This window comes from Scyliorhinus torazame, chromosome 25, assembly GCF_047496885.1.
Source record: "Scyliorhinus torazame isolate Kashiwa2021f chromosome 25, sScyTor2.1, whole genome shotgun sequence".
Taxonomy (NCBI): domain Eukaryota; kingdom Metazoa; phylum Chordata; class Chondrichthyes; order Carcharhiniformes; family Scyliorhinidae; genus Scyliorhinus; species Scyliorhinus torazame.
Window position 1 is genome coordinate 43,330,669 of NC_092731.1, and position 13,347 is coordinate 43,344,015.

At 45.8% G+C, this 13,347-nt stretch overlaps 1 non-coding gene across 1 annotated transcript; it reads right to left on the reverse strand.

Moving 5' to 3' along the window:
• Positions 1–254: 254 nt before the first annotated feature.
• Positions 255–326, reverse strand: trnad-guc (transfer RNA aspartic acid (anticodon GUC)). Its single transcript has one exon. It is a non-coding gene; the product is annotated as a tRNA-Asp (tRNA).
• Positions 327–13,347: the final 13,021 nt, after the last annotated feature.

Below are 13,347 nucleotides of genomic sequence, written 5' to 3' on the forward strand. Positions count from 1 at the left end.
GTGTGCGACAAATGGCGCATGTTGAAGGCAGCGTTTTTCTTTTACAGGGGCAAATATGGGAAATGAAGAAGGTAATGCGTCTGTTTCGATGACCCACGCATTGCACAGAAATATTTGTGCGGGCGGTTTTGATGAGCGGTCTAAATTCCGCACTGTTGATTGCATCTCTGGGGCGGTGTGCCTTGGCGGATTCGACAGCCGATGTACCAATTCTAAAAAATCATTCCCAATTTTTTTCTGGTAAGGTACAAACTCTCCCCATCGGGGAATTGAACCCCGGTCTCCCGCGTGACAGGCGGGGATACTAACTACTATACTAATGAGGAACTTCGGTTTGGTGAGACACGCTTGGCCAACTGAGGGTTTCTGCGCATCTTAAATCACTCCATTTACTGAAGATGCTCGATTTGTCTGTGAAATCAGTAAAATCGCGGCAACTCAATACCATGTGGAAAGGAAGATCGTCCCATGTTAATTTTGGAAGACTGGATGCAGGATCACCCAAACTCTTCCGCGTGTATTGAGCTGTAAATATTGAGGCGGTTCTTCACTTCAGACCCTGACATCTGCAGGCGGGCTAATGGCAGCAATATTCACGCGATCAGTTCCAGTGGCATGAGATTCCGCAAAAATTATATCGGAATTTATGTTTGGCTCCATTTAAAGTAAAAACGATTTCAATTAACCAGTTGCCTAAAGAGGGCCACTACTTATATAGTCAGCAAGCAACATTATACATCAGACTTTTGTGCAAATCAGGAGATGTGTATTTTTGCTTTTCCCAGAAAACACATTGAATTAAACTGTCTTGTTCACCATCAAGACACAGTATGAAGAGAGATGGGATCGGCAGGTTCCAAAATCACGAATCACGTCGACGATGGTTACATTCGTGTCAGAAGTGTGTCGGCCCAGGGCACAGTGTCTGAGGGACTGGGTCTGCGTGGGGCAATTATGATATTCAGTACACTGTCAATGAGATTTTGTTCCCCTTTACTTCGTAATAATAGACAGAGTAGTGAAGCAAAGGAGACATGAAAGGCAAATTCAGGAACCACGGTTCAGAAGGGTCCACTATGCGTCACTTTACAAGACATTTCTTGGAATGAGGCTGATGCGTGTTGAGGGATGATCCGGTTCATCAAATTTATACATTTTGTGTCCAGTTTTTGCATTTTCATCGCGGTTCGAAGGCCGTTGTTTAATATCGCGGGGTGCAGGTCATCTGTATCGGCGAACCTGTTCCTAACCAGTAGCTGCGAGTCACTGTCCGATCTTGCTTGATTGTCTTATTATTCACGAGTTGGTTGAGTTGACCGTTGGAGAAATCTCTTTGAATTGTATCATTTTTCGAGTGCATACCGTGTGCGACAAATGACGCATGTTGAAGGCAGCGTTTTTCTTTTACAGGGGCAAATATGGGAAATGAAGGAGGTAATGTGTCTGTTTCGATGACCCACGCATTGCACAGAAATATTTGTGCGGGCGGTTTTGATGAGCGGTCTAAATTCCGCACTGTTGATTGCATCTCTGGGGCGGTGTGCCTTGGCGGATTCGACAGCCGATGTACCAATTCTAAAAAATCAATCCCAATTTTTTTCTGGTAAGGTACAAACTCTCCCCGTCGGGCAATTGAACCCCGGTCTCCTGCGTAACAGGCGGGGATAGTAACCACTGTACAAACAAGGAACTTCGGTTTGGTAAGACACGCTTGGCCAACTGAGGGTTTCTGCGCCTCTGAAATCACTCCATTTACTGAAGATGCTCGATTTGTCTGTGAAATCAGTAAAACCGCGGCAACTCAATACCATGTGGAAAGGAAGATCGTCCCATGTTAATTTTGGAAGACTGGATGCAGGATCACCCAAACACTTCCGCGTGTTTTGAGCTGTAAACATTGAGGCGGTTGTTCACTTCAGACCCTGACATCTGCAGGCGGGCTAATGGCAGCAATATTCACGCGATCAGTTCCAGTAGCATGAGATTCCGCAAAAATTATATCGGAAAGTATGTTTGGCTCCATGTAAAGTAAAAGCAATTTCAATTAACCAGTTGCCTAAACAGGGCCACTACTTATATAGTCAGCAAGCAACATGATACATCAGACTTTTGTGCAAATCAGGAGATGTGTATTTTTGCTTTTCCCAGAAAACACATTGAATTAAACTGTCTTGTTCACCATCACGACACAGTATGAAGAGAGATGGGATCGGCAGGTTCCAAAATCACGAATCACGTCGACGATGGTTACATTCGTGTCAGAAGTGTATCGGCCCAGGGCACAGTGTCTGAGGGACTGGGTCTGCGTGGGGCAATTATGATATTCAGTACACTGTCAATGAGATTTCGTTCCCCTTTACTTCGTAATAATAGACAGAGTAGTGAAGCAAAGAAGTCATGAAAGACAAATTCAGGAACCACGGTTCAGAAGGGTCCACTATGCGTCACTTTACAAGACATTTCTTGGAATGAGGCTGATGCGTGTTGAGAGATGATCCGGTTCATCAAATTTATACATTTTGTGTTCAGTTTTTATATTTTCATCGCGGTTCGAAGGCCGTTGTTTAATATCGCCGCGTGCAGGTCATCTGTATCGGCGAATCTGTTCCTAACCAGGAGCTGCGAGTCACTGTCCGATCCTGCCTGAGTTGGTTGAGTTGACCGTTGGAGAAATCTCTTTGAATTGTATCGTTTATGCGAGTGCATATCGTGTGCGACAAATGGCGCATGTTGAAGGCAGCGTTTTTCTTTTACAGGGGCAAATGTGGGAAATGAAGAAGGTAATGTGTCCGTTTAGCTGACCCTACGCATTGCACAGAAATATTGGTGCGGGCGGATTTGACGAGCGGTCTCAATTCCGCCCTGTTGATTGCATCTCTGGGGCGGTGTGCCTTGGCGGATTTGACAGCCGATGTACCAATTCTAAAAAATAATCCCCAATTTTTTTCTGTTAATGTACAAACTCACCCCGTCGGGGAATTGAACCCCGGTCTCTGGCGTGACAGGCGGGGATACTAACCACTATACTAACGAGAAACTTCAATTTGGTGAGCCACGCTTGGCCAACTGAGGGTTTCTGCGCCTCTGAAATCACTCCATTTACTGAAGATGCTCGATTTGTCTGTGAAATCAGTAAAATCGCGGCAACTCAATACCATGTGGAAAGGAAGATCGTCCCATGATAATTTTGGAAGACTGGATGCAGGATCACCCAAACACTTCCGCGTGTAGTGAGCTGTAAATATTGAGGCGGTTGTTCACTACAGACCCTGACAGCTGCAGGCGGGTTAATGGCAGCAATATTCACGCGATCAGTTCCAGTAGCATGAGATTCCGCAAAAATTAGATCGGAAATTATGTTTGGCTCCATGTAAAGTAAAAACAATTTCAATTAACCAGTTGCCTAAACAGGGCCACTACTTATATAGTCAGCAAGCAACATTATACATCAGACTTTTGTGCAAATCAGGAGATGTGTATTTTTGCTTTTCCCAGAAAACACATTGAATTAAACTGTCTTGTTCACCATCACGACACAGTATGAAGAGAGATGGGATCGGCAGGCTTTAAAATCACGAATCACGTCGACGGTGGTTACATTCGTGTCAGACGTGTGTCGGCCCAGGGCACAGTGTCTGAGGGACTGGGTCTGCGTGGGGCAATTATGATATTCAGGACACTGTCAATGAGATTTCGTTCCCCTTTACTTCGTAATAATAGACAGAGTAGTGAAGCAAAGAAGACATGAAAGACAATTTCAGGAACCACGGTTCAGAAGGGTCCACTATGCGTCACTTTACAAGACATTTCTTGGAATGAGGCTGATGCGTGTTGAGAGATGATCCGGTTCATCAAATTTATACATTTTGTGTCCAGTTTTTGCATTTTCATCGCGGTTCGAAGGTCGTTGTTTAATATCGCGGGGTGCAGGTCATCTGTATCGGCGAATCTGGTCCTAACCAGTAGCTGCGAGTCACTGTCCGATCCTGCTTGATTGTCTTATTATTCACGAGTTGTTTGAGTTGACCATTGGAGAAATCTCTTTGAATTGTATCGTTTTTGCGTGTGCATATCGTGTGCGACAAATGGCGCATGTTGAAGGCAGCGTTTTTCTTTTACAGGGTCAAATATGGGAAATGAAGAAGGTAATGTGTCCGGTTCGCTGACCCACGCATTGCACAGAAATATTGGTGCGGGCGGTTTTGATGAGCAGTCTCAATTCCGCCCTGTTGATTGCATCTCTGGGGCGATGTGCCTTGGCGGATTCGACAGCCGATGTACCAATTCTAAAAAATAATTCGCAATATTTTTCTGGGAAGGTACAAACTCTCCCAGTCGGGAATTTGAACCCTGGTCTCCCACGTGACAGGCAGGGATACTAACCACTATACTAACGAGTAAATGCTATTTTGTGAGCCCCGCTTGGCCAACTGAGGGTTTCTGTGCCTCTGAAATCACTCCATTTACTGAAGATGCTCGATTTGTCTGTGAAATCAGTACAATCGCGGCAACTCAATACCATGTGGAAATGAAGATCGTCCCGTGTTAACTTTGGAAGACTGGATGCAGGATCACCCAAACTCTTCCGCGTGTATTAAGCTGTAAATATTGAGGCGGTTGTTCACTTCAGACCCTGAAATCTGCAGGCGGGCTCATGGCAGCAATATTCACGCGATCAGTTCCAGTGGCATGAGATTCCGCAGAAATTAGATCGGAAATTATATTTGGCTCCATGTAAAGTAAAAACGATTTCAATTAACCCGTTGCCGAACAGGGCCACTACTTATATAGTCAGCAAGCAACATTATACATCAGACTTTTGTGCAAATCAGGAGATGCGTATTTTTGCTTTTCCCAGAAAACACATTGAATTAAACTGTCTTGTTCACCATCAGGACACAGTATGAAGAGAGGTGGGATCGGCAGGTTCCAAAATCACGAATCACGTCGACGCTGGTTACATTCGTGTCAGAAGTGTGTCGGCCCAGGGCACAGTGTCTGCGGGACTGGGTCTGCGTGGGGCAATTATGATATTCAGTACACTGTCAATGAGCTTTCCTTCCCCTTTTGCTACCCTCTTGCTATTTATGTACGTGTAAAAAGCCTTGGGATTTTCCTTCACCCTATTTTCCAATGACGTATCATGACCCCTTCTAGCCCTCCTGACTCCTTGCTTAAGTTCCTTCCTACTTTCCTTATATTCCACACAGGCTTCATCTGTTCCCAGCCTTTTAGCCCTGACAAATGCCTCCTTTTTCTTTTTGACGAGGCCTACAATATCTCTCGTTAACCAAGATTCCCGAAAATTGCAGTATATATCCTTCATCCTCACAGGAACATGCCGGTCCTGAATTCCTTTCAACTGACACTTGAAAGCCTCCCACATGTCAGATGTTGATTTGCCCTCAAACATCTGCCCCCAATCTAGGTTCTTCAGTTCCCGCCTAATATTGTTATAATTAGCCTTCCTCCTATTTAGCACATTCATCCTAGGACCACTCTTATCCTTGTCCACCAGTACTTTAAAACTTACTGAATTGTGGTCACTGTTACCGAAATGCTCCCCTACTGAAACATCTACCACCTGGCCGGGCTCATTCCCCAATACCAGGTCCAGTACCGTCCCTTCCCTAGTTGGACTGTCTACATATTGTTTTAAGAAGTCTTCCTGGATGCTCCTTACAAACTCCGCCCCGTCTAGGCCCCTGGCACTAAGTGAGTCCCAGTCAATATTGGTGAAGTTGAAGTCTCCCATCACCACACCCCTGTTGTTTTTACTCTTTTCCAAAATCTGTCTACCTATCTGCTCCTCTATCTCCCGCTGGCTGTTGGGACGCCTGTAGGAACCCCCCCAACATTGTAACTGCACCCTTCTTATTCCTGATCTCTACCCATATAGCCTCACTGCCCTCTGAGGTGTCCTCCCGCAGTACAGCTGTGATATTCTCCCTAACCAGTAGCACAACTCCGCCTCCCCTTTTACATCCCCCTCTATCCCGCCTGAAACATCTAAATCCTGGAACGTTTAGCTGCCACACATACACAGTCACAGACTTTTTCAGAGACAAACGATCTCTCCCTCAGGCACGCGCTTAGCATAAACTATTTCCAAAACACATTCTCTTTTTCTGTCTCCCTCTCACACATATGCACATATTCTCTGATACACACGCACTCCCTCTAGCTCTCTGCCTCAGACACACAGACACAAATTGCTTCTGAGTTTGCCTATCTCTCTGTGTCTCTCTTTCACACACACACACACACAGACAGACAAGGACCGTTCTGTCACACGCTCTCTCTCTCTCAAACGCACACACACAAACTCTTTCTGGCTCTCTCTCGCTGTCCTTATCTCTCTCTCTACCTCGCTATATCTCTTTCAATCTCTCTCTCACATACACACTGTCACAGACTCTCAAAAACGTTTTTCTGACACAAACACTCTCACTCTCTCTCTCCTCCACACACTCTTTCTGGCACATTCTACCTCTCTATCTCTCTCTGCCTCTGCCTCTGTCTCCATCACTATCTCTATCTCTCCCCAGTTCGGCCTACTCCCATTTTTGTCTGGTCTCGTCCAGTGGAGTTCTAGCTCCATCCAGTAGCTATCCGAATATTTTGACATAAACATCCACCCCGTCTCGCTGCTGGTGCCTCTCAGGTCCTCCAGTCGTGTGTTTTCTGGGGGCCCGGGGTACCCTACAGTCTCTTTGCGGAGGAGGTGTTTTATTTGGAAGTGTCTCAATTCCTGTCCTTTTCCTAGTGTCCACTTCCTCATCACTTCGCCCAGTGTCGCCAATGGGCTCGTTGTGCATCTTGCTGAGGAGCATAGGAGTGCTGATGACACACAGACTACTTTAGACGCACGCACACACTCGCTCGCATACACAGACTAGTTTTGACGCACGCACACACTCGCTCACACACACAGACTACTTTTAATGCATGCGCACACACAGGCTACTTTTGACACGCACACGCACTCTCTGGCACACACAGACTACTTTTGACGCTCGCACGCACAGACTACTTTTGACGCACACGTTCATTCTCTCGCACACACTCGCACACACACATGCATATACTACTTTGGACGTGCACGTTCACACTTTCATGCACACACACGCATGCACAGACTACTTTTGACGTACAGGTTCACTCTCTTGCGCACACACAGATAGACTATTTCTGACGCACATCTCGCTCTTGCACACACACAGACTATTTCTGACGCACAACTCTCTCTCGCACACACACTTGCGCTCAGACACACAGACTAACTTTGAGTCACAGGTTCATTCTCTCGCACAGAAACACACAGAGAGACTACCTTGACGCACACATCTCTCTCGCACGCACACACACACTATTTCTGACGCACATGCTCTCCCTCTTGCATACGCACGCAGACTATTTCTGATGCACATCTCGCTCTCCCGCACACACACTTGCACACACACAGACTACTTTTGACTCACAAATTCACTCTCTCGCACACACACTCGCACACACAGACTATTTCTGATGCACAATCTCTCCCTCTCTCGCAAACGCACAGACTATTTCTGACGCACATCTCTCTCTCCCACACACACACTTGCACACACACAGACTACTTTTGACTCACAAATTCACTCTCTCGCACACACAGACTATTTCTGACGCACATCTCTCTCGCCCGCGCACACACTTGGACACACACACAAACAGACCACTTTTGACGCACATCTCTCTCTCTTGCACATAACCACAGACGATTTCTGACGGACATCTCTCTCTCTCTCGCACACAGACACAGACTATGTCTGATGCACATCTCTCTCTCCTGCACACACAGACTATTCCTGACGCAAATGCTCGCCCCCTCGCACACACACACACTCTATTTCTGACACACATGCTCTCCCTCTCGCAGACACACAATTTCTGACACAATGCTCTCCGTCTCTCTTACTCTCTCTCTCACAGACACAGACACAGACTCTTTCTGGCACACATCGTCTCTCTCCAGCGCAAACCCACGCACACAAACTCTTTCTGACACACACTCACTCTCTCTTAATCCCTCTCACACACAGGCACAGACTCTTTCTGACACACTCTCTTGCTCTCTTCCCCCCTCTCTCTCCCTCTCACACAAACACACTCACACACAGACGCTTTCTGAAATATACAATCACTCTTTCTCGCGCACACGCACTCATACGTACACAGAGACTCTTTCTGACACACCCGATCTCCCCCTACCTCCCTCCCTCTCTCGCCCACACACACAAACACTTTCTGACTCCCTCTATCTTTCAATCTTTCTCCCTCTCATACACACAGACAGTCATCCACTCTTTCTGACGCAGACACACTCCATCTCTCGCTCTCTCTTAATGAAGTTTCATCAGATTTGCTCCAGGAATTTTTTGAGTGTCCTATCAAGATAGATGGAAGAAGCTAGGCCGGTATTTTGCACAGTTTATTTCTGACAAACACACTCTCTCTCACTCTCTCTCTCCCGCTCCCTCTTATTTTGAGCAGTAAGGTGATAAGATTGAGAAATATAAAATACTTATAAGGGTAGACAGCTTAGCTGCAGGTAAAATGTTAACCATTGTTTGTGAGTTTGGAACCGGTGGGACAATAGCAAAAGCAAAAAGCAGCAACCCATTTAGTAGAAAGGTGACGATATTTACTCAAAAGATTGTTGAATAATCAAAATTTTCTATGCCAGAGGACCATGGGAGCTCAGCAATTGAGTGGTATTGTGATTGAATACAGCTGTTTATCGGAAGTATATTTGCATAGAGCAGATGTGTTATCATCACCATCCAACTTACTCCCTCAATGCCACTCAATATATATTGAAGGAAATGGAGCAGATTGGTATGAAGAAAATGGAGACCACATGTTTATTTGGAACAAAAGAGCTTAGATGAATGAATGGAGAAAAGCATTTTCAGAGCATAATATAGAAAAAAGCAAACAGCGTTCAAGCCAATATATGTCGATCAAGCCTAATAAAGCCCAAAACATTATAAATATGATTCTCGGGGGATAACAATGGCAAGCATTGAAGATGAACATTGATCAGCACTTTCGTATGACGTGCTTGAAAAGGTGGGTACGTTGTTTGAGTGCTCCGTCTCCTTATAACAATACCACTAATAGCACTACTGATTATACTTTAATAACAGGAGTAGCAATAATGCAAATGCATTGGCTGAGGTGCAAACGAAATCCACAAACACAATTTCAGATGTGAGGCAGCGCATTTCATGAAGTGTAAACGGTGAAAAGGGAAGGACAGGGGTAATCTGATGACAGTGTTCGCATGCCGCACAATTTCTAGGGAAGAGCTCCAGATATTCCCAATTGTAGTCAGACTAAATCTAGATAAGAAAACAAGATGAGAGTAAAACTAATAATTTCCTCTCGAAATACAGCAGCATGTTTATCACCACTTACTAAACAGAATGTGGAACTTCCCTCCAGTTTGCTGAATTGATCAGAATATCTCAGAACCATTTTTCTTTGGGTTGGAAATTAAGACGAAAGAAGAGGAAACAGCAGCATTAGAAAGTGTTGCCGTTTTGTTCAATTGGGGGTGATTAAAGCTTGTCAACTGCGGACATCACCATATCCAAGCGGAGTCTCTGATTGTTTGGGATTTCAGTTAGTCAGTGTTCTGAACTTGCCGATTGGCTCAGGGGGCATCATTCTGTGGTTGGACCTCCTGATTGGCTGAAAGGCTGTCCGGCAGCGGCTGGAGATCCTGATTGGCTGAGGGGCTGTAGGTCAGTTTTATTTATTGGTTAATTTGATAATTGTTGTAACCGGATATTTCACCGCGATCTTGATCTGCTCCCTGAACCTGGACTGAGTCACCACATAAATAAATGTGTTTGTGCAGCAATTTAAATCCCGCATCATAAATCCGACTTCTTGTAAATTATATTGTGGAATGGTGAGGTAATATAATCCTCTCAAATCAATATAGAAAAATTTAATAACAAACACAGTCCAGAGGAGAATGAAAGCTCCGGAGATGCTGAAGAGTAAAATCATTGACTTCCTTCTGCTCTCCATCTCTGGGTCTTTACGATTGTCTCCCTGACTCTGAGCCCTCAGTGCCTTCCGGCTTCGACTTGTGATTAAAATGTGTCTGACTGTCAGAGTGTTGATCAACAGGATTAAAAAGAATGGGATCAATGGGGTTAAAATCTGATCAAACCAGTTGTATACAACCCATCCGGGATCAGTGTAATAGCTGCTCATTGTCTGACAGAACCACGGCACATTGTCGATTATCTGTACAGGTTAATTTGTAAAGTACCGTGGGATGTTTTTTATACAGAGCAAGAGGCCGCTCATTGACAGGACCACAGCCGCTGTTTTCCCGGTGCAATAGTGTCTTTTCAGTTTCTGGCAGCGAATGGCCACAAATCGATCAAAGGAGAATGTGAGGGTGAACCAGACAGAACAGTCCGCGGCTGCAGGCATCAGAACACCGTTAACACGGCACACATAAGTAAGGTCCAGGAAATTCCAGGGGAAATAATAGCGATTGATCTTGTTCAGTATGGGACGAGTGATCATAAACATCAGATCTGCCGCCGCCATGGCCACCAGGTAGCGAGTGGTGCAGGTAGCGAGGCCACACTTGCCCCGACTCAGAATCGCAATTCCCAGTAAATTCGCTGTCAGAGAGAAGGAAGAAGTGTCTGGAAATTACTGATGAAACATTCTCTGTGTCTGAACCGGGACAGGATTTCAGTGTCAATATAATGGGCAGTGGGTGGGTGGGAGTGTTGGCAGCGGAGTGGGCACAGAGATTAACATTGCAGAGAGGGAAGTAACAGCAAATGTACCCCGAGTGTTTAAGACATGGGACGGGGAAAAATGTGAGTTGCCACCCTGTCAGATTGATGGCAGTGGGAGGAAAATGCTCAGAATTCAAATAGCTTTGGAAGAGGTTACATTTCTCATTTATTCTGAAATATATGATTAACTCAGACTGAGCGGGTTTCCAAAATCGGACACAAATATATCAGAGATTGTCATCCCTCCTCACTCCCAATTATTGCAACACACCCTGATTCGACTGTTCCCTGTGCTAAATTCCTGAAGTAGTTCGACACCACTCCTGGATTATTGCAATCCTCCACGATCAATCGAAAAAATTAAACCAGCGCAGGTCCTCCCTCGTTTATAATTATGAGACGCATAAAGATTGTTCAGTGTCCAGGAAATTCGCCCGGCAAACCCTTTCCATGCTCAGTCGTTGGTAATGCACCCTCTCCCAGGAATACTCCATTGTCATGTTCCAAACACCCACAGATCACATTATTCTCAGGGATGCATGCTCTCCCGGTTTGGAAAGAATTCCGGACAAGCATTTCTCAGGAATTTTCCCTCTCTGCCATTGGACATTGCCCAGGATTCACTTGCCAGAAATATAATCTCTCCAGACTGCATTTGCTTAAAAAGATGGATTCAAAAGTTCCACGTCTCAAGTTGCTGAGCTTTAAGTTGAGGCCTGAGGGCCGTAACATCCTAATTGGAAGATGCGATGCTGCTCCTGCAGCTTGCGTTGTGCTTCACTGGATCCTTGCAGCAGGCCAAGGACAAACATGTGGATATGATGGCAAGGTGCTGAGTTAAAATGGCCGCAACAGAAAGGCTGGGGTCATGCTTGTGGTCAGAGTAAAGGTGTTCCGCAAAACAATCTCCCAGTCTATGTTTAGACTCCCGAATGTAGTGGAGACGGTATTGGGCGCAGTGAAGTCAGCAGACCAAATTGAAGAAACACAAGTGAAAAGCTGCTTCACCAGAAAGGACAGTTTGCTGCCAAGAATTATGAGACGGGAGGAGGTAAAGCGACAAATATTTCACGCTCTGTGAATGCAAAGGTAGGTGCCGTAGGGAGAACATAGAACATAGAGGGCAGAAGGAGGTCATTCGGCCCATCGAGACTGCACTGACCCACTTAAGCTATCACTTCCAACCTATCCCCGGAACGCAATAACCCCTCCTAACCTTAACCTTGGTCACTAAGGGCAATTTATCATGGCCAATCCACGTAACCTGCACATCTTTGGACTGTGGGAGGAAACCGGAGCACCCGGAGGAAACCCACGCAGATACGGGGAGAACGTGCAGACTCCACACAGACAGTGACCCAGCGGGGAATCGAAGCTGGGACCCTAGCGCTGTGAAGCCACAGTGCTATCCACTTGTGCTACCGGCTGTAAGAGGATGGGGTGTTGTTGTGATGGAGAAGTGGACAACGGTGACAAAGAGGGAGCAGTATCTGAGGAATGCAAAACAATGTCGTGTTGGCGAGAGAACAAGAACAAAGAACAATCCAGCACAAGGAACTGGCCCTTCTGCCTTCCAAGCAGCACCAACTTTTGCCAAAACCCTCAGCACTTCCTTGTGCCGTATCCCTCGATACCCATCCTTGTGTTTCTCAAGATGCCTTTTGAACACCATTAATATATCTGCTTCCACTACCTTCCCTGGCAACGCATTCCAGGCACTCGCTATCCTCAGCGTAAACAAACCTGCCTCGCACATATCCTCTAAACGCTGCCCCACGGACTTTAGACTATGCCCCCTGGTGACTGGCCCCTCCACCCTGGGAAAGAATGCCTACCCATCCACTATATCCAAGCCCCACATAATTCTGTAGACCTCTATCAGGTCACCCCTCAACCTCCGTCTTTCAAATGACAACAGTCCAGGTCTATTCAGTCTCTCCACATAGCTAACACCCTCCAGGCCAGGCAACATCCTGGTATACGTCCTCTGCGCCCTCTCCAAAGATTCCACATCCTTCTGGTGGTGTGGCGACCAAGATTGTGCGCAATATTCCAAGTGCGGCCTTGCCAAGGTTCTATACAACTGCAGCATAACATGCCAGTTTTTGTGCTCGATTTCCAGTCCAATGAAGGCAAGCATTCTGCATGCTTTATTGACTACCTTGTCCACTTGTGCTGCCACCTTCAAAGATCTGTGGACCTGCACGCCCAGATCTCTCTGACTTTCTATATTCCTGACAGTTTATCATTTACCATATATTTAGACTTACCAAAATGCATTTCCTCACATTGGTCCGGATTAAACTCCTGTTGCCATTTTGCTGCCCAAGTCTCCAACCAATCAATGTCCTGTTGTATCTTCTGACAATCCTCATCACTAGTTGCCACTCCACCAACCCTGGTATCATTTGTGAAATTACGAATCAAACCGGCTACATATTCCTCCAAATCGTTTATGTACATCACAAACAACAGAGGCCCAAGCAAAGAGCCCTACGGAACACCACTAGTCACAACCTTCCATTCAAAAAAC